Source organism: Dasypus novemcinctus, chromosome 5, assembly GCF_030445035.2.
Source record: "Dasypus novemcinctus isolate mDasNov1 chromosome 5, mDasNov1.1.hap2, whole genome shotgun sequence".
Classification (NCBI taxonomy): domain Eukaryota; kingdom Metazoa; phylum Chordata; class Mammalia; order Cingulata; family Dasypodidae; genus Dasypus; species Dasypus novemcinctus.
This window is the reverse complement of record NC_080677.1, coordinates 13801082-13818680: the sequence shown is the minus strand read 5'-3', so window position 1 is coordinate 13818680 and position 17599 is coordinate 13801082. Positions and strand designations below refer to the sequence as shown.

At 45.1% G+C, this 17599-nt stretch overlaps 1 protein-coding gene and 1 long non-coding RNA gene across 3 annotated transcripts in view; one reads left to right on the top strand and one right to left on the bottom strand.

Annotated features, from left to right (window-relative positions):
* Positions 1 to 236: 236 nt before the first annotated feature.
* On the bottom strand, positions 237 to 2478 carry LOC105746358 (uncharacterized). Its single transcript, XR_001118761.4, has 2 exons — positions 1445 to 2478; positions 237 to 478 (listed from the first exon to the last, which is right to left on the bottom strand). It is a non-coding gene; the product is annotated as an uncharacterized lncRNA (long non-coding RNA).
* Positions 2479 to 2620: 142 nt separating this feature from the next.
* Positions 2621 to 17599, top strand: part of LOC101425975 (zinc finger protein 596-like) — a 32416-nt gene continuing 17437 nt past the window's right edge. The window contains exon 1 of one of the 2 annotated variants that reach the window (XM_004461114.4): positions 2621 to 2924. The gene's annotated coding sequence lies outside the window, so the exon portion shown is untranslated. The remainder of the gene's footprint in view (positions 2925 to 17599) is intronic. The other variant, XM_004461115.5, reaches the window with a different exon arrangement.

Genomic DNA, 17599 nt, shown 5'->3' with positions numbered 1-17599 from the left:
TCACTGTTATTAAATTTTTAACAGGTGAATTTCAAATCTGATTTTCTAGGCATAAGCAAACTCACAAAGTTAAATGCAGATTTTAAAGCTGAACACAGAGTTAAGCACAGATTAAAACAGGAGAAAATTCTATACCTTTAGCATTTCTAGGAACTGTTTCATTTTAATTTTAATTGATGGCATATGAGCTATTTTTATCTTGATCACTATTTACACCTTTTATAGGCACAACCGAGTTAACACTAACGGAAATTTGAGGTTTATTTTCTTTTTTTTTTTTAAGGAGACAAGATATGAGGTTTCTGGGCCTCAGATCTATCTGTTGCTTTGTTTCTTTTACACTGGCTTAACTGGAATTCAGGTTTTTATACAGAGGCTGCTCTGTGGCCATGCAGAACAGCAGCAGGCAGAACTTCCCAATTCCTGAGGAGACTCTAATGGGGAGCCCGCTGGTATGCCAGAAGCCACGCTTATCATTCTAGGAAGAATGAAGAGACATGCTTTTAGTTGACTGACCCGGCGTCCCAGAGTTCCAGCCTAAGCAAAGTTCACCATTTCACACAGTTCAATACCACCATCCAGAGGCATGAAAACATACACTGGCACCAAACAAACGGACAAACACTAAAGAGCCACAGCACACAGACAGAAATATAAAGTTCATTAATTTGACTCATAATTCTTACTCTTTTAGTATGGTTGTTTTTCAAGCTTTCCATCATTTCACATTTTTTATTTTTATTGCTTTTAAGATTTTTCAACTGTAGCCAAAGGGACTCACATAGTATTAATTCACAACCTTGGGGAAGTGTCCTATTCTCAGACATGTAAGCTATGGGAAGGGGATTGTGAGGGGGGGAGCCTCCAACAGGACCCCTCGCCCACCCTTGTCATCCACAGAACAAGCTCAATTGCAATCCAGCACCAGAACAAAGACTATTTCTGGCCAAACTTTTCCACCGCTCAACTCATATTCAGACCAACCTTCGTTACAAAAGCCAATCCACTTTTCTGTAACCAAGACCCTCCAAATCCAGACCAATTTTTCAGGATGTATCCCAGTGGGAAGCACTGGGGTATTGACAAGGGAGTGGGACTTCAACCCGCAAAACCTCCCTCACCACCGCCAAACTTTGGACTTGCAGTTAACCAGAACCAAATAGCAGGTCGGTATAAACCCCTACTTGGATGAAGAGCCCTGGAGGGTGCCTTCACTGCTCGTGACCAGATGAGGTAGCCACAGAACTGCGGATTAGGACTCTGCTCTAGCCCTGTGGTCTCCACAGTTAATTGCACAGCCACCTGCTTTTATTCTTTTCACACCTGGAAAAGACGGCTTCCCCTCCAGCTTCCTGGAAGTACAAGGGTCCTCTCAGGGGATGATCAGGCCCCCCTTCTAACATTTGGTTAGGCTTTTCTTACACTATGCCCCCAGGGGACTTACCTCTCTGGCATGCAGAGCTTTTCTGTTCCCTTCTCAGGGTTACCCTTTAAACCATTCGGTGTCTCGGGTTTCTTCTGGGAGGGCTCCATCAGAGTCCACAACCTCTTTCTGGACTAAAGGTATCCAGGGGCGCCCTGGGCTCGGGTTCGCCTGGGCCCTCCCAGCTTCCCCAGAGGCATCTGGAGGGGCAACCAAATGCTGCAGTCCCTGGCCTTCGCAGTGATCCCAGACGAGCCTCCAGAGATGTAAATTAGAGAAGTCGGTGATAGTGTATTGAAGACTAGGGTGTGGGAATTCTCTGAGAAGGAAGATTTATTACAACTGGGCCCTCTGCAGAGTCCTGTCAAAAAACTGAGCCCTGCACCAGTCTTGTAGGTTGCTTTAGTACAGAGAGTATGGCAGTATGGAGTCAGAAGCATTTGGCTTGAACAGTTAGGTTTTGGTTTCTCGGGCTTGGGAACTTTCTGGGAACTAGGTATGCTGGACTGGGTGGCGTGGTTATAGGAGGCAGGGCTGCAGTACTCGTTCGCATGCACACATAGCTTATGCTGGAATGTTAAGTTTTGTGAGGTTACACACATTAGCCCAAGTTATTCTTGAATAAACACACAGCCCATATCATAATCAGGAACTAATTTGATTGCATTTAAAACTATGAGGCCCTGAGAGACGACGCACTTCCCTCTCAGCGGTGGGGAAGAAAGGCAGGAGTCCAGAGAGAGCTTCCTCCAGCCTTGGTCGTTCAAGAAAGAGCTGATCTCAGGCCTAAAATCCTACACAGCGAAGGCTCTTAGCTTTCCAGAGTTTTAGCTGGAAGGTAGAAACTGCGCTGGAACAGAAGGTACAGGCTACTAGGGCTGGACATCCATCCCTCCTGCCTGACATAAGAGAGAGATGCAGCTTGTGAAGGGGGTCTGCAGGGCATCCAGGGCCTTGTTCACACCAAGCCCCCCTGAGTCCAAGGGTCTCCCCACGGCCACCTGAGCGGTCGATGCTAGACTCTCTTTCGGCGTGGCCCTGGGTTCACTCTACCCCTATAAGCAGGGCGTTTGCGGAAGATTGGTTTGCAAACTTCATCAGGGAGAGACCCACCTGCTGCCCGTCGGGCCCTGTGAGCCAATGCATGAGGGCGCGCGGGCCAGAGTCAGCGAAATGCAATGCGCAGCCGCCACCGCCAAACCGACATGTTGGAGCCAGCGCCGCCGCCTCCTTCCCGGCACCCTCCGACCGGGACTGAGAGGGGGCCGCCACTCCTCCGCCTCTGCGCCCGCCGCCCGCCCGCCCCGCCTGGGCCGCAGCCTCTTCCGCCCCAGCCCCGGTCCCAGCCCCTGCCCCAGCCCCAGCCCCGCCGCTCGCCGCCTCCGCGCTCTCCAGGCCCCGCCGGTTCCCCAGGCCCCGCGGGTCCCCCCGCCCCGCTCCTCCGCGGGCCCGCAGCGGCCGCCGCGCCAACATGGACGCCGCCAGCGCCTTCGCCCGGGAGGTGAGGGGTGCGCGGGCAGCGGGCCGGGGCTGTGTCTCCCACCGCGGGAGATTGAAGGCTTTGGGCGGGCGGGGGTGCTTCCTGCCCGAGCTCCCGGGCGGCGGGGTCTGAGCCGACAAGCCAGGGATCCCGGGCGAGGTCGCGGCGGTGGCCCCGGGCGCGGACCCCACCCGCCTCCCAGCGCCCGCCCTGGTCCGCTCCGGCCCCTTGGGCGCGGGGTCCGCTAACGTCACCCCTGGAGGTCCCGAGGCTCCTGCTCGCTGCGCCCGGCCCGCCCTGGGCCCCGCGGCGCCGGAGCCAGCACCGGGCTTAGGACGCGGCGCCGCTGGCGTGCGGGGGCGGGGGCGGGGGCGGGAAGCGGGAGGGTCCCGGGCGCTGGGCGGAGCGGGGCCTCGGGCCTCCGGTTGCTCTGGCCGCCGGCGGCGCTTGGGTTCTGATCCCCGGGAGCGGAGTTGGAGAGCGTTCACCCTCTCCGCCGGGATTCGCACGCCTGGGAAACGGGGTTAGTAAACGGGGTGGCTTCTTTTCCTTTGGAGTCGTGCCCATAACCCTCTTACAGCTCTATGACCCAACGTAACCCCGAAAAAGTTGGATGAGAGAGAGGATATTTGCTCTTCCTCAGTCCACTAGTAATCCAGCTTTGCCCTCCAGTCCGCCACCCTAGGCCCCCCTCTCCAGGTCATTCATTCTGGGCTTCCACCAGAGGATACGTTTACGTGTGAAAAGCTCCCCAAACCCGGAAGGAAGCTGTCTGCCGCCTTAAAGCTCTCCAGTTGCCTCTCAAATCATTCCAGGTGCTGGCCTTGTGTAGGGCCCCATCCTAGTTACCAGAATGGATTGGGGGACGGGGGGGGGGGGCGGCTTGACCACTGGTGCTTTATTAATAAAATACTGTTACTGGTGTTATAGACCAGCGATATTGACCAGACTCAGACTTTGAATAGAGTTCTAATTGAGAGCTTCATTAGCCGCTCGGTGACTACTTCATCACATCAGAGAGAGCAGCCCCCGATTCTCAGGGAAGGGGTGGTTTTATAGCTTTAGGAAGGGGGGCGTTTACTATTAAACAAGCAAGCAGGCACAGAAGCGGAACACTGCGTTTAAGTGAAGATAGCGTATCTATTTTTTTCTTTTTGAAAAGCCTCTTCTTGTGAGCAGTCCCATGTTATTTTATTGGCACTCTCCTTGGCGGCAGCCCTAAGGTAATTATTGGCACTCTCCTTGGAGGTCGCCCTAACGTATTTATTGGCACTCTCCTTGGCGGCAGCCCTAAGGTATTTATTTATCTGAAGGCACTTGCAACTCCTATTTCTTAATGTAGTTCTATTCCTGTTTTCCAAAAGTGGCCTTACCCTTATACTGGTGGAAACTATTGTCACGTGTTGAATTGGATTTTCTTCCACAAAATATAAATCAAGTTTGAAAAAAATCCGATGTGATAGTTTAAGATGTCTTGATAACGTTATTGGAAAAACTTGCTGCATGCATCGCACAAGATTTTTGTAGTTTGGTTTATAAGAGTTACGGTCAGTAACTCTTCTTTCCATTTGCAGTGCCATAATTCGAGAGCCTCTAGTTATGGGAGCCTCTAGTTATGGGGCATTGAAGACTGTTTATTGCCTTACAAATTATTTGTTTTCCATTAATGCATACATAAACTATCGTAACTGCAATAGTTGTAGCATGTATTGAACAATGTCTTGCAAAGTTCATTAGTGATGATTTTCAAAGTAACACAATATTTCTAACTTTGATAGAGAATTTGTGATACTACCCTAACTATTTCAGGTTTGAAAGTTGGCTTTGTTTTTTGAAGGTATGATTCATTGAAATATGGCTCCAAGAGGGCAAAGAGCCCCCATCCCAGCAGGTGTGCGGCAAATACTTGTTTAATGAATGAGTATTAAATACAAATGCAGATCAGTTTGTTGTTTTTGTTTTTTTTTTTACAAATTTGAAGTACATTTCCCTCCCAAAAGAAAACCTAACTATAGAATATTTTTAATGGCAAGTTTTAATAAACAAAAGGAGTTTTTAGAGTACTCAACATCAAAAGTATTTAATTCTGATTTAGGCCTTAGGGAATGACATTAAGCATATTAAGCAAAGCATCTTCTATTAACTCTGAAAATGTGTGATCCATCACTAGTTTTTACTTTGAAAAAGCAATATTAGGAATGGTATTGACTTCTTGAAAAGGGGAAGTGGGATTTTTAACGTCTTAAAATGTGGAAAATTAAAAATTCCTTATTGTTGCTCTTATTTTCCTCCTTAAATAATTTTCATTTATATTCCTTGGCTTTTTTATGTGAACTGAAAATTACGTTATATTAGGTTTGTGTTCTCAATTAAAGCTGTCTTTTGCTAAATTTAAACTTTTTCTAGAGACAGTAGTCTTACTTTAAAATCCATATTCTTGATTTGTAGTGCTTAACTATTTCTTCCCATTCATGATATTGAAGTCAGAAGATGCTGGATTCCACTAGGTTCTTGGCTATGTCCTCTAAAGAATGTAAGAATATCCCAGTTTAGTTAGGCCAATAAAAAGTGTTTATTGAGAAATGAGAGAAAAGAACAGGAACCCATACCCAAGATGTGTATGCCTGCTCCTCCTGGCAAAGAGAAAGAATTTGGTTTGAGGGGCTGCTTTTATTAAACCATCGTTCTCCCCTCCCCTTTCCTAATGTTGGGGGGAAAACCCCAGCTCTTTGTTGTCCTGATTGGTTGCCCCATGTGTTAGCTCTCATGGGACTAATGATGAGACCTTTACTTAAGGGTTATCTGAGACCAATGGGGAGGCCTGTTTGGAGTTATTGGGATTGAGGAAAAATGGTTGGAACTGATGAAATCCCAGCTTGACTAATATCTTGTTCTGGAAGATGTTGATTCTGGAAGAAATAAATTTAGTTTGAATTTTGAAGATAAATGGCCCCACTAAAAGGATAAAGAAGATGGTAAGTGGCCCAAAAAGGGGGCCAGCCGTGACATACTGGAGCACAGGAGTGAGAAAGGCAGGTGCCCCCAGAGGCTGTGTCCTGAAGTTGGTGGGCTTCATCTTGAGGTTTCGAATGCTGTCTAGGACTATTCCGGAGTGATTTATAATACATAGAAATGATGTTCCTTGAGAAAAGGCAGGGTCCTTCCTGTGCTGCCGTTAGCATGTTTAGTGCTCTGCGACTTTGCAGCTCCACAGCAGCAAGAGAGCCTGTTTGCCGTCTGAGGGCTTCTAAGGCATGGCTCTTGGGTAACTCCGTGGAGCGGCAGTGTAGACCTGCTGGGTTTGGTATAAACTGCCAACCCCAGCTCCCACGGCAGTGGTGACGCCTAGGACAGGCAGGAGGGCGATGGGAAGAGACACTGGCCTTTCATTACTGCATGGTGAGGTTTTCAGGACCATAGTAGATAGAGGGGTGATGTATGCTCGTGAGCAAAAGTCCGTCAAAGAGGAGGCGAGGAGAGGTGGCCTTGTCTCCACAGAGAAAGAAAATTCTGTCTTGATCGTTTAAAGTAGCAGCAAATGTGAGATTGGTTACTGGTGAACCAGTGAACCGGAGCCCTCTTCAGAGCGTTCAGTACCAGCTCTCTGGTTAACCTGCTAGCAGTCAGCTGACAAACACCTGCAGGGCCCTGGGCTACAAAACAGGATGCCGCTCTGTGTGTCCCTGACAAGGTTGGTTTCTCCTCCCAGGCCATGGGGGTCTAGTTTATGATAGGCCTACGGCCTCTTTGGTGGGGTGTCGTGGTCAGCTTAAGTTGGTTTTAGGAGCATAGAGTTTCTAGAGCTAGCACGGCATCCCCAGTGGCACTGGGCAGTGTTCAAATACTGCCTGTTCCTCCCCTAGGCCGCCAACTGTTAAGGTGGTCTTTGGTGCCTGTGAGCATTGTGGCGTTGATGGGTACTGGGTCAGGTAGACGTCTGGCCCCCAAACCTGAGGGGAGGCAATCAGCATACCTCAGTGTTTGACCAGCTGGGGGGCCACCCAGAAGGTGTGGTTACAGGAGGTAAAATCAAGTTGGCCCTGGGAAGGAGGGGAGGAGGGGTGTTGGGAGGCATTGGAGTAGGTACAGATGGAGAAGGTATTGTAAGTACAGATGCGGAAGGTAGTGTAGGTACAGATGGGGAAGGTAGTGTAGGTGCAATGGGGAAGGTGGTGTGGTAGGTGCAGATGGGGAAGGTGGTGGTGTAGGTGCAGATGGGGAAGGTGGTGGTGTAGGTGCAGATGGGGAAGGTAGTGTAGGTGCAGATGGGGAAGGTGGTGTGGTAGGTGCAGATGGGGAAGGTGGTGTGGTAGGTGCAGATGGGAAGGTTGTGTAGGTACAGATGGGGAAGATAGTGTGGTGTATGGGGGTTGGAACAGGGGGAGAGAGGTAGGTTCTAAGGTGATGCTGCCAGCTCAGAGTGTGGTGAGAAGCTGGTGGATGGGTGGTCGGTATTCTGCCTGTGCATGGGATGATATGGTGGCAGTAGGCAAGATGCAGTGCCAGTACAAAAAAGTCCACTCAGGAAAGTTCCTTGTGGTGTGATGATGCTAATCATGGGCACATCTTACCAGAAAACCTTATGTCAGATTTTATAAAATACCTCTTTCTAGTAGTATTTGTCAGACTGATTTTTTTGGGACTATATCTTTTGACTGTTTATCTCTTATGGAATATTAGAATTGATGTATAGAATCTGACCAGCTAGGTAAACCATGCACTCTATTTAATAGTACAATTATAAAAATGTGTTTTTATCAATTGTAACAAATGCATTAATGCAAGATATTAATATTAGGGTGGTGCATGGAAATTCTATGTTATGCATGATAATTCTTTAAATTCACAACTACTCTAAAAAAAATAATAATAATTATGATTAAGGCCATTAAGATCAATCAGATTTGATAAATGTGGCAATATGGATGAACCTTGAAGACATCATGGTGAGTGAAGTAAGCCAGACACAAAAGGACATGTATTCTCTAATCTCACTGAGCTGAAATTATTAGAAAGCAAACTTAGAGAGTCAGAATCTGGAGAATACATTACCAAGGGACAGGTTGGGAGTAGGAAATGATTGTTAATTCTTGAAAAGTACAGAGTTTCTATTTGGATTGATTATAACATTTTGGTAATAGATGGAATGATGGTAGCACAACATTGCAAATGTCTTCAAAGACACTAAAATATCCAAATATGGTTAAAAGTGGAAATGTTAGGCTGTATATATGGTTTTACAACAAACTAAAAAAAAAATGGAACTGCATTATATAAAAAGTGAATCCTAAGTTAAACCATGTACTATACTTCATAGTAAAATTATAAAGATGTTCTTTCATCAGTTGTAACAAATGTACCACGTAATGCAAGCTGTTACTATTAGGAAGGTATATGGGAATCCTGTATTTCATGCATAATGTTCTGTAAACCCACAACTTCTCTGATAAAACATATAAGTATGAATAGAAAGTAGGATATACACATATGAAGATACTTCCTAATTTTGATGAGTTACACTCAGCTTATATTAATTTTATTATAAGTAGCTTTTAAGTAGCTTATATTAATTTAATTTATTTATTTACTTTGCCACAAAGCAATTTATATCCCAAATGTAAACAACAGCCATTTATTATCCACCAGTTTCTGTGCATAAGAAGTCCGGGAGACCCTAACCGGTTCTTCTGCTTAGGGTGTTACCAGGCAGAAATCAAGAAGTTTTTCCCTGTAACTTCTAGGGAAGTTCCAATGTGTCTGTTTTTATGCCAGTACTGATGTGGGCTATGGGTGGGAGCCTCTTTGTCTCTTAGTACATAATCTAAGCTGTCTGTGACTTGTGGGTGTGGGACGATAAGAGGCTGCAGTCCTGCCCTTGGTAACCATGGCAGCGACTCCAGTCCCGGGAAACGGTTTAACAATGCAAAGTCTATATACTTTAAATATACAGGGAAAATGCAGACCAAATGGGCTAGAGGCTTATCTGGAATGTGTGAAGTCCATGCTGGGGTCTTACCTAAGATGTGGAAGATATATGCTAATTCAAGCCTATTGAGAACTGGCCTTTCTTCCTGTATAAAAGGGACTCAGGAGTCTTGTTCAGGGCTCGGGTTTGCAACAGGAAGCTCCTGAGTCAGGCCGGCCATCAATAAACCATTTTTCCTTCTCAAAATCATTCCTGAGTCCTGGCCTCTCTATACGCAAATAATTGAACCTCTCTCAAGTTCTACAACAGTACCATGCTATTTTTACCATTGTAGGTAAGTAAAATGTTTTAAAGTCAGGAAGTGAGAGTCCTCCAGCTTCATTCTTTTTTTTTTCCTTTAAGACATTTTTGTCTATTTGGGACCCTTTACCCTTTCAAATTTGATAATTGGTCTTTCCATTTATGAAAAACAAAGGCTTTTGGAATTTTGGGATATTGCATTGAATCTGTAAATCAATTTGAGTAGAATTAACATCTTAATGATATTTAGTCTTCCAATTCATGAATACAGAATTTCTGTCCATTTATTTAAGTCTTCTTTGGTTTCTTTTAGCAATGTTTTCTAGTTTTCTGAATACAGGTTCTTTATATCCTTGGTTAAGGTTATTCCTAAATATTTGATTGTTTTAGTTAGTATTTTAAATGGAATTCTTTTCTGATTTCCTCCTCAGATTGCACATTAGTAGTATATATAACTGCTTTTGATTTTTGCATATTAACCTTGTATCCCACCACTTTGCTGAACTCGTTTATTAATTCTAGTAGCTTCGTTGTGGATTGTTCAGGATTTTCCAGATGTAGGCTCATGTCAACAAATAGTTACGTTTTACTTCTTCCTTTCCTATCTGAGTACCTTTTATTTCTTTGTATAGCTTAATTGCTCTAACTGTAATTTCTGGCACAATATTGAATAATAATGGTGACAGTGGTCATCCTTGTCTTATTCCTGATCTCAGTGGGAAAGCTTTCAGTGAATTGAGTACAATGTTAGCTGTAGATTTTTCATATATGCACTTTATCATATTGAGAAAGCTTCCTTCTGTTTTTATATTTTGGAGTGTTTTTTTATTAAGAAAGGGTTCTGTATTTTTCCAGTGAATTTTCTGCATCAATCGAGAGGATCCTGTGATTTTTCTTCTTCATTTTGTCAATGTGGTGTATTACACTAATTGATTTTCTTGTGTTGAACCACCCTTGCAAACCAGGGGTAAAACCCACTTGATTGTGATGTATAATTCTTTCAGTGTGTTTTTGGATTTGGTATGCAAGTATTTTGTTGAGGATTTTTACATCTATATTCATTATAGAAATTGGTCTATAATTTTCTTTTTGTTATAGTATATTATCTGGTTTTGATATTAAGGTGATGTTGGCTTCATAGAATGAGTTTGGTAGCACTTTTTCCTGTTCAACTTTTTGGAAGAATTTCAGCAATATTAGTATAAGATTGCCTTAGAATGACTGGTAGAATTAACTGTGAAGCCATCTGGTCATGGGCTTTTCATCTTTGGGAGGTTTTCAATGGCTGTTTCAATTTCTTCACATATGAATAGTTCGTTGAGGTCTTTTATTTCTTCTAGGGTCAGAGTAGTTGTTTCATGTTGTGATGGTTAGGCTAATGTGTCACCAGGTTAATTGTGCCCAGTTGTTTGGTCACACAAGCACTGGGCTAATTTTAGTTACAAGGGCATTTATGGACTTCAGTCACCATTGACTTCACTGCAGTGGTAAATCAGAGATAGCTGATTACAGTTACATCAATCAGGGAGATGGCCATCAGCAGTGAGTGATGCTTTATCCAATCAGTTGAATGCCTTAGAAGGGGGAAGTGATTCCACCATTGAGAGAGAATTTCCCAGCTCCTCTTTGGACAACTAGTGTCTCCCAGATCTCATCAAGAACCTTCACTGTACTTTCATCAGAGCCCCTGGTTGCAGCCTGCCTGTGGAACCTGGACTTGTATATCCCCACAGTCACATGATAGACTCTGATAAAATCTCTTACTATTGACAGATATCTCCTGTTGATTGTTTCTAGAGAACCCTGACTAATATATGTGTGTTTCTAGTAATCGGTTTCGTCAACGTTGTCTAGTTTTTTGGCATACAGTTGTTTATAGTATGGTCTGATGGCCTCTCTTATTTCTCTGAGGTCACTGGTAGTGTCACCCATCTTATTTCTGGTTTTTAAAATTTGTGTCATCTCTTTTTTTCTTTGTCAGTCTAGCTAAGAATTTGTTGATTTTATCTCCAAAAAGAACCAAATTTTGGTTTTGTTTATTTTCTATTTTTTGTTTTTTTGTTCTCAAATTCATTCATTTCTGCTCAGATCTTTACTATTTATTTCCTTCAGCTTGGTTTGGGATTAGTTTACTGTTCTTTTTCTGCTTCCTCCAGGTGTACAGTTAGATCTTGAATTTTAGGTTGCTCTTCTTTTTTAATGTAGCTTTCAGGGCTATACATTTCTCTCAACACTGCCTTTGCAGTATCCCAAAGGTCTTAATATGTTGTGTTCTCATTTTCATTCATCTCAAGATATTTTCTGAATTCTCTTGCAATTTCTTCTTTGACCTACCGATTGTTTAAGAGTGTGTTGTTTACTCTCCATGTATTTATGAATTTTCCTTTTCCATCCATTATTGATTTCCAGCTTCATTCTGTTATATTCAGAGTGTTTTGTATAATTTCACACTTCCAAAGTTTATTGAATCTTGTCTTGTGACCTGATGTTTGGTCTACCTGGAAAAGGATCCATGAATGCTTGAAAAGTATGTGTATCCTGCTGTTTTGGGGTACAGTGCTCTATAGATGTCTGTTAGGTCTAGTTCATGTATCATATTATTCAAGCTCTCTTTTCATTTGTTTTTTCCAGTTGTTCTGTCCAGTACTGACAATGGTACATTGAAGTCTTCAAGTATTATTTTAGAGAATCTATTTCTTCCTTCAGTTTTATCAGTGTGTACCTCATGTATCTTGAGGCACTTGGCTTAGGTGCATAAATATTTAGTATAGTTATTTCTTCTTGGTGAATTGCTCCTTTTATTAATATATATTGACCTTCCTTATCCCTTATAACAGTTTTGCATTTAAAATCTATTTTTCCCAATATTAGTATCACTACTTCAACTCATTATAGGTTACTTTTTGCATGGCATATCTTTTTCTAAACTTTCACTGTTAACCTGGTTGTGTCCTTATGGCTGAGATGTGTCTCTTATACACAGCATATTAGACAGTAATTTTTTTTTTGTCCATTCTATCAGTTTGTGTCTTTTGATTGGACAGCTCAAGCCATTAACATTCAATGTTGAGTTGCTGGAAGATGGTATCTGTGGCAGTTTGGCATTGTTTACGAATTCCAAAAATAGATATTGGACTGTGTGTGTAAACTGGTCTGTTCCTCTGGGTATATTAGATTGTATTAAATTCAGAGGTTTCACTTGATTAAATTATGATGAAGGCTTTGATTTGTTACATCAGTAGGACCAAGGGGGCGGGGACTTAAAGAGAATACGATACCACAGAAGAGAGAGTTGGAATTTTGATGTGGGGCTAAGCCAGGCGAGTAGCCCATGTAACTAGCGCCGCCGCTCAGCACATTGTCGGATGAGAAAACTCTGGCAAGCACATGCTTTGGGGAACACCCTAAAGATGGTGCTGAAGCCTGAGGCGAAAGCATGCGGGTCTGCCCCTGTACTTGCCTCACCCCCCAGCAACAAGAGCAAACGAGCCTACCAGCCTTGCTGAATTATCATAGCCAATCAGCTTTAGACACGCCTGCTAACAGCATATAAAAGCTATAGCACTTCCTGAATAAACCAGACCTGTGTCAAGAACCAGCGTTTCCGGAGTGGTTACTGAGTGTTCTTTTGCTCCGTCATCCTTACCTCTGCCTGGTCCCAGTTCCCCGACCCAAGCGGGCAACAACTGGCACCCGAAAAGGGACCCTGCAGTAATCCTACAGTGAGCCACCCCGCGGCTGTCTCGTCTATAGTCGGTAAGTGACCCTTGCCATGGGTAATCTTTCCTCAACTGAAAAGGCCCCCAGGCGCATGCCCTGCATGCTCTCTTGGCAAGTAGGCATGTAAAAATCTCTGAAAAAGACCTAAACCAATATTGGGATCTTGTTGTGTGCTTTAACCCCTGGCTTTCTACTACTGCTTTGTAGGATCCCGCCACTTGGGCAAAACTGCTTAAGCGCGTGCATTCAGCAGAAGTTCATGAAGGAAAAACCTTTCCTCTCGGTCTCATTCCTGCTCTCTTAGCTATCCATGCTTGCCTTACTGGTGCCCTGTTAGAAGAGCCTCCCCCAGTCCCCCTTATGGTCATGGCTGCTGCTCCTTCTGTCCCGGCACCTCCTTATGAGCTGCCTAACCCTCAGTCCCTAGACCCATCTCTAAAAGAAGTCCTTGGGAAATGGACTTGGCCCAGTGGTTAGGGCGTCCGTCTGCCACATGGGAGGTCCGCGGTTCAAACCCCGGGCCTCCTTGATCCTTGTGGAGCTGGCCCATGCGCAGTGCTGATGCACGCAAGGAGTGCCAGGCCATGCAGGGGTGTCCCCCGCATAGGGGAGCGCCACGCGCAAGGAGTGCACCCGTAAGGAGAGCCGCCCAGCATGAAAGAAAGTGCAGCCTGCCCAGGAATGGCGCCGCCCACACTTCCCGTGCCGCTGACGACAACAGAAGTGGACAAAGAAACAAGACACAGAGAACAGACAACCGGGGGAGGGGGGGGAATTAAATAAATAAATCTTTAAAAAATAAATAAAAGAAGTCCTTAACAACTCTGAGACTTCCCCTCCCTCACCAATGAAAGCCTCTGAAACTTCCCCTTTGCTTGCCCTGCCATCTGCCGGTAGCTCCTCTGAGCAAAAACCTTCTGTTTGCTCAACAGCGGCAGGAACCCCTAACTGCAACCTCCCTGCTCCCCCTCCCATTGAGGAGGAGCTAATCAGCTTTACCTCGGCAGAACCTCCGCCTCCCTGTGCCTCCACTTCCTGGCCGGTGGCCATTTTACCTTCTACCTCTGCTTCCTGGCCGGCAGCCATTTTACAAGCCGTACCTTATACCCCCATTGCCACTTCCGATGCCAATCCGCCAGGCCCGTATATTGATCTTTATACTCAAGCTTGCCAGTGCCGTGATATGCTTCCTCTTCCCTGCCAATGGCTGCAAGTCTTCCCTGTCAATCAGAATCGCGGCCCAGTGCTACCTAATATTTGTTACCCACACGAGCACAAAACTATTTCTGCTCTTAGAAGAGCTGTTCAAGAAGATGGGCTTAGCAGCCCATATGTTCAAATGCTTTTAGATAATCTTTCTACTGAACAAAATTGTCCCACTGATTGGAAAAACTTAGCTAGAGCCATCCTGCCTATCAGAGACTATCTCACCTGGAAAGCTCTATATTATGATGAGGCAGAAATAGTTGGGCAGCGCAGTGTAACAAATAACATTAATATTCCTCCCGACGTGCTGAAGGGAGAGGGACAATGGTCTCTGACTACAGTACAAGCTGCTGGCCCTGCCAGTTATTTTGATCACTGCCGCACCTGTGCCAAAAAGGCTTTCCAACAAATTAATCCCAAAGGGAAGCCTGTTCAACTAACCAAGCTAATCCAAGGACCCAATGAAGACTTCTCTAACTTCTATGGCCGTGTAAAAGAGACAGTAGACAGAAAAGTCTCCCATGCTGCGGATACGGATGCATTACTCAAAGATCTGCTCTGGGAGGGAGCAAATTCAGAATGCCGCCGAGCAATTACGCCATTGTGCAAAAGCACGCCTGGTACATTCAACACATTCGTTCCCATACTGGACTCCCAGGTCCTCTTGCCAGTGGCAATGCCCTAGCAGACTGTTCGTTAGCCATCCGACTTGTAACCACAGATATTGATCAAGCAAGAGAACTCCATGCAAAATTCCACATGTCTGCTCACTCCCTACGCTGACTATTTCCTTCTTTAACACACCAACAATGCAGACACCTCACCCACGCATGCAAACACTGTGGCCCTCTTCTTCCGCTGGGCCCACTTCAGCCACGAGGAGTTAACCCTCATGGCTTGCATCCAAACGCCATTTGGCAAATGGACATTACTCATGTACCAACCTTTGAAAAGACAAAATTTCTTCCTGTAATAGTGGACACCTTCTCCAAATATGTTTTTGCTACTGCACTAGCTGGGGAGAAAACCAAACATGTTATCACTACCTGTCTTCAGGCCTTTAATCAAATGGGCATACCATGGACTATAAAAACGGATAACGGGCCCTGCTCTTCTTCTAAGCAATTACAGGAATTCTGCAAAACAAAGCACATTACACACAAAACTGATATACCATATAATCCACAAGGTCAAGCCATCATAGAAGTACACACGCTATGCTCAAACAACAAATCAAAAAACAACAGGGGGAATTCCCCCAGGACACTCCCAGAGATACCTTAAACAAAGTCCTAATTACCCAAAATTATTTTTCATTCGATGATACAGGCTATAACCCCGCCAGCCGACATTGGGGTGGGCTTAAAGATGCCCCAACCCCCTTGCCTCTAGTTAGGTGGAAGGACCCCCTCACCAATGAATGGGAAGTGCCCCACCCCCTATTAACCCAAGGGAGAGGGTATGCTTGCCTCTTTCCAGAGAATGCAGAACAGCCAATCTGGGTTCCCAGCCGGCTCGTTGGACCAGCCAACAAGGATGAGCTCTACACCTAGCAACCCCCCTGCAACTGATGCCAACAGCCATCCCTCTTCTTTGCACCAGATCAAAGGAGAATAACCCATCAAATGACTGCGTGCCCGATGACCACGGAGACACGCACCTCAACAACTAGTCAACGGGAGACATCAAAAATTTATGCCGCGAAGCTCAACGCCTCGCACCCCTAAATCCAACACCCGAGCAATAGCTTTAAATGCCACTCTATTCACTGATGTTCTCAATGAGTTATGTTCCTTCTTCTCCCTCCCCAACCTTGTTACCTTTGCTATAGTTGGAAGTGCCTTTATTATCAGTGTGTTTTGTCTCAGATGTGTAATGCTTCAGTTGTATAAAATGCAAAAAGATATTAAGGCCTTAGCAATTGTTCAGCAGGCAACAGTAAGTGCTCTGGAAGCAGAAGAAGGCAATGCAGAAGCCCTATCACAAGCCGCAAATATATTCAGCCTTGCTGTTCTGCAAAAACTGCAGAACAAAAATCATCAATAGGATTGCCACAGAGCTTGACTGGTAGCCAATGACGGGTAAGATCCTCAGAGAAGGACAACCTAAGACAGGCACAGTCACCTTGGCCCACCCATTATACAATGTTGGCTCTGCGCCTCGCTTCTTGAATTAAAAGGAAAGGGGGAAATGAGGCTAAGCCAGGCGAGCAACCTATGTAACTAGCGCAGCCACTCGGGACTTTGTCGGATGAGAAAACTCTGGCAAGCACATGCTTTGGGGAACACCCTAAAGATAGTGCTGAAGCCTGAGGCGAAAGCATGCGGGTCTGCCCCTGTACTTGCCTCACCCCCCAGCAACAAGAGCAAATGAGGCTACCAGCCTCGCTGAATTAGGATAGCCAATCAGCTATAGACACGCCTGCTAACAGCATATAAAAGCTATAGCACTTCCTGAATAAACCAGACCTGTGTCAAGAACCAGCGTCTCCAGAGTGGTTACTGAGTGTCCTTTTGCTCCGTCGTCCTTACCTCTGCCTGGTCCCAGTTCCCCGACCCAAGCGGGCAACATTGATGCCAGAACCACGGGAAGTAAACACACAGGAGAAGAACAGGGAGGAATAAAGCTGGCTTTATAGACACAGCAGATGCCCTGGGAAGAGAGAGAGCCTGATAGTCCACAGCTGACCCTGTGGAGAGACCAGAGCAGCTGAGCCCCAGGGAGAGAGACAAGCTTTATACCAGCCTACAGCTGAGACCAGAAGAAACTGGGACCACCTAGCCTTAAGAGGAAGGGGAAGGCTGAACCCTTACAGAGACCGGCAGCCATCATGTTCCCTCACTTTGGTGAGGGAAGTAACTTATGATTTATGTCCTTGTGACTGTAAGTTTCTACCCTGTTGGAGATTTGGGCCCGAAGGGTATTGGGAATGAAGACAAAGAGAAAGAGAAAATGAAACAAAGAGAGAGCTGGGATCAGGGGGTCTGAGAGTAAAGACTCATCAGAATACTTTATTGTTTACAAGGGGCTCTCTATATATCCCAGTCTACGTAAGAACAAGCAGCAACATGCAGTTACCTATTAGCATTACTCAAGATCTAAGGAACTTAAAAATTTCTCAAGGTACAAAGTCTAAGTGTTGTATTTAACTACAAAGTGTATATGCTCATCTTTTCTTTCAGCCTTTAACAGCTTCATTTTGTTTGCTCAAAACTCTTAATTGCTGCATTCTTTAGGTTGCAAGTGTAGCCAACAGCATGTCTCTCCTTGTGAGACCACTATACCTCAGTTTCCACCATTTCCCCCTTTTTGTTTTAGTCAAGGTGACCGTGCCTGTCTTAGGTTCCCCTCCTCTCGAGAGTCTTACCCGTCACTACCCCAAGTAAATACCCTTTATAAAAGCCAACAGAATTCCTGTAGTTTGCATTAGCACCTCTTTGGCTGACTAATCCAGCATCAGTAGGCAGGCGGGGTTCAACTCTTTCACAAAAAACAACAGAGAAAGGGCCACAGTTGGCTCAGAGACCTGCTTTGGGGGTCAGCA